The sequence below is a fragment of the Panicum hallii genome, chromosome 5 (assembly GCF_002211085.1).
Source record: "Panicum hallii strain FIL2 chromosome 5, PHallii_v3.1, whole genome shotgun sequence".
Classification (NCBI taxonomy): domain Eukaryota; kingdom Viridiplantae; phylum Streptophyta; class Magnoliopsida; order Poales; family Poaceae; genus Panicum; species Panicum hallii.
Genome location: NC_038046.1, coordinates 20,859,442 through 20,863,686, shown reverse-complemented (window position 1 = coordinate 20,863,686; position 4,245 = coordinate 20,859,442). Strand labels below are relative to the sequence as shown.

The 4,245-nt window shown below is 42.1% G+C and overlaps 1 long non-coding RNA gene across 1 annotated transcript; it reads left to right on the top strand.

Moving 5' to 3' along the window:
* Nucleotides 1-512: 512 nt before the first annotated feature.
* LOC112895340 lies at nucleotides 513-2,191 on the top strand. Its single transcript, XR_003229179.1, has 4 exons — nucleotides 513-847; nucleotides 1,016-1,042; nucleotides 1,125-1,196; nucleotides 1,937-2,191. It is a non-coding gene; the product is annotated as an uncharacterized LOC112895340 (long non-coding RNA).
* The last annotated feature ends 2,054 nt before the right edge of the window (nucleotides 2,192-4,245 follow it).

The following is a 4,245-nucleotide window of genomic DNA, read 5'->3' as shown; positions in this document are numbered from 1 at the left end:
TCAAGAAGCGCTGGAAAATAGGAGAAAAATATGTATTCAAGCAGCACTTTTAATGATGTACTCTAATGATGCGCTGTAATGATATATATATATATATATGTATATATATACATATACTGTCTATTTGGTACCCAGCGAGTTAAATAACATTCAACGGGCTGGCGGCACTGCCCTCCGCTCCAGCGAGCTAGCAAAAACTGTAAACCCACTCAACCCCCCATCGTGTGGCAGGACACGTACTACAGATGTAGTAAAAATTCCCATCAAGCATTAGATGAAGAACCTTTTATGGTCTACGTTGTACAGATTGACTAGACACACCAGAGACATAGTAAAAAATTCCATCTAGATGCGTAATTAGATGCAGAAATTTTTATGGTCCACGTTTTCCAAATTGTTCATTTTGGATAGAATGCGGGCATGGTTCGAAATTTAGGAATCACGTCATTAATGCCTCCTGCTGCAAAGGCAACCACGGCTTTATTTTCTTCCCCTAATTCCTTATCTCCCTCATTAATTGCTATCCCCTCTCTCCCTCATCATCACCTAGGGGTTCCGGCAAACTCGCAGGAGATGCTCATCCCCAGGGGCTCCGATGAACCCGCTGGAGACTCACGACGCCGGATCCCCCACTCCCCTGCCCCACCCGATGACACTAAATCAAGCTATGATTTGGGCTACCGCCAACCCGTCATCGGCTGGGCATAGCCACGATTTGGTTCTACTCCACCGGGTGGGGCTCGTCCACTGCCGCAGCCGCCCAGTTGGAGCCATTGGCTATCCGCTCAACCTTTGGCAGAAACCAGGCGGCGCAATCGGGGAAGACGCGGCCGCATGTGTATGCCAGGTGAGTTCAACCACACCTACATGCCCATTCGACCCACCGCGGTCATCTCCAGTTCTTGAGATGTAATCAACTGTTAATTGGAACAATCACACGGTATGCTCGCGTAGCAACCACCCGATTCACTTGATCCACGGTAGCAAGCTTATCCTTGTTTGCACTTGTATACAGGATCCTTGCACGGATGAAGATCCGCAGGTTAGGTTCCCCTTCTCTGTACGTTTATGAATCTACATAACTATAGGAGAAATTCATTGTTTCTCTCCCTCATTTTATGAAGAGATGGAGGATATCACATCAGCTAGGGAGGTGACCGCAATGCGCCTCTCTTGTAGATCAGGGGTGGTAACTGGTGAGTGATGACCTCCATGTGCCTCTCTTATGTGTTTTCTTTGATAATCCATTTACCACCATAGACCGCAAGCTAGAAGGATTCACGGGCAGTTGCATGCATGGGGGTGATTACTTCTTTGAATATTACTCCTCATAATTTTAAATAATTTTATGTTGTATTTTTTCATATTTAGAGTAGTTTTTTATTCATATTCGGGTAATAGTTTCATAATTTAGAGTAGTATGTGCTCCTATTAGATAAGCCACAAGCTAGAGGGATTCAGGGGCAGATGTATGTACGTGGTGATTACTTCTTTGATTATTACTCCTCTTAATTTTAAAGAATTTTATGTAGTATTTTTTTCATATTTAGAGTAGTATTTTTGTTCATATTCGGGTAGTAATTTCACAATTTAGTATGTGCTTCTGTTAGATAAGCCACAAGCTAGAGGGATTCAGGGGTAGATGCATGCACGGGGTGATTACTTCTTTGAATATTACTCCTTTTAGTTTTAAAATTTTGGTAATTACTTCTATGAACATTAATTACTCCTCTTAGTTTGAAACAATTCTATGTAGTATTTTTTCATAATTTAAAGTAGTATTTTTGTTCATATTAGGCAGTAATTTCATAATTTAGAGTAGTATGTGCTTCACGGGTTAGAGTAGTATGTGCTTCACGAGTTAGAGTAGTATTTTTTGTACAACTTTCATATTCGATAATTTAGACAGTACATTAAATATTTATTGGTAATGCAGGTGGACAGGAGAGGCATATGGCTGTCGCAGAGGTGCTCCTGAGAATAGTGCTACATTGGAACATGTCGAACAATGAGCTTATGCCACAGCATGACCACATGGTGGTGAATGTTGTGGCATTGCCTCTAAGATTTTTTTGTGATGCGTGATCAGCCTCATGTCACATGTTATTTTGAATGTTTTAAACATAAACACATCACATGTATTTTTTAGCATAAACACAAGTCTAATTCTTGGATTTTTTTAATTTATTTATTGCGGTTGTATTTCTGCAAGAGTTGTAGGTTCGCCCATATTAGAGCTACAACATCAACCGGCAAAATCATACCTGTATCGTTGATGTAAACATAACTAGAAGTTTTTGTTACTTTTGTAATCATGCCTGTGTTTCTGCAAGAGTAATATGGATCCTCTTATGTTAATGTTTTTAATGGCAAATCTACTGTAGCAATAGAAATTTACTAACACACCAATCAAGAAGATCACAGATGCCGTATACCGGGGTGGGGGACTTGTGTGCAGGGGAGGAGGCGTGATTGTTTTTATGCCCATCGGAGTAACATCGCTATACAATTGACACCACATTTTACCAAAAATACTAGGGGTAAATCTCCATGAAATTGACGTATGGAGATTGAGAAAATTCACCGCTCCCCAATCAATAAAATGGTCAATTGGGCATCTAACCCCAGGTCAGACATGGAATATGGAAATCACTTTTTACTCTCGCACTACCTCAATGGTGTAATTTTAAGTTCGCTGAAATTTGATTGAGAGGTGCAGTCCATTCTTTTACTCCCACCCACACCTACGGCGTAAAATTTATCTCGTTGGAGGTCCGGCGACCACTCGCCACGCACGATGACCCGTCAACTCAAATCACGCCAGACCTCAATCAGTCTGCATGGTCTAGTGAGCATTAAATTAAGATAGACGGGCGGGTGTTTGGTCAAGCGAGCATTAAATCGTACCTTTTCCTACCATGCTTATCAGGATATCACCGCCAACAATACATCCACATCTACACCAGCATCTACTTCGCCAACACCATTTGATCCTATTACTCGCGCTCGTACTCATCAGCTTACCCGTCAAATAATTTCACTCTTAATCTCAGGTGCATCATATTTAGACAATGGAGACACGTGCACTCTTATTTTACTCAGGAACAATGGATTGGATCAAAAGGGAAGAGGCATCGCGCAGGCTGAATTCGGACTACAGAACAAACACGACTTGTGATGGCTGCCACGACTTCTTCTGGACTTCGTTTTGGACGTTCAAGTACTTCCTGAAAAGCTTATCAAATCTACTTTCCAATGGATCCGAAATCACCTTCATATTTGTTCGGAGTCAACCGCAATCGTCGATTTACTACAGAGTCCTTTTCAAGTCTACAGTGCTACGTCATCCTATTTTAGCCCAATGGGCCGTGTATCAAGTTGAGTCCCATTCGGACGCGCCCTAGGGTTGGGATACGACCCCACCACCCTTGTGTTCGTTCTTCCACTTTCTTATAACCCTTAGCCGCCAACCGGAATACTTGAGTTTTGTTAGATGTAAGTTTAGCTTTTGCTACTTCCTTGTAGACGCGCGTGCTGATCCAGCCGCCCGTCCACTTGTTTTCGGAACCCCACCATATTTGAGATTCAGTTTGACACCCTCAATTACATCTCGTATTTTCAGTACCTGTTCTACTTGTTATTGCTAGTTCTTGGATTGCTTGCAGGATGAGTGCCCTAGTGGCCGGGTGTCACGCTCCATGACATCGTGACAACAATAGAAGGCGGTGTATCAGTTGCTAACGCGCAGCATCCTTGGAAGGCTGTAGTCAGGGCGTGAACGTCGTCTCCTCCATCAGTCAAGTTGTCCCACTCCTCTCATCGAAAAATCAGAAACAAACCCTAGCGGGTTCACATCACATGCAGTGTTGTGGTGTAATTTTAGAATGTTAGAGGTCCGCTAAATTGCTATTCACATCACCCGTGCGCGCTAAATTGCTATTCAGCTTGCTGTGAGCTAAATAGCCCGATCATGTATATATATATATGATATAATTTTGTATGTGTAATTATTTAAATGCATGAAACATAGTCCATGTCGATCACTATTTTATTCGATCGCGCACTAGGTTGATAGATCAAAATTGGTGGGAAACAAAATTTTAAAAGGTAGCGGCAAACATATTTGAAAAACTTAAATTCAAATCATTAAATTTTAGTCGGGAAGGATGTTTCCAAGGGTGGGTCAGCCCTAACCCATCCTTAATTTTTAGAGGCGGGTTATGGCATGACCTGCCCCTGGAAATA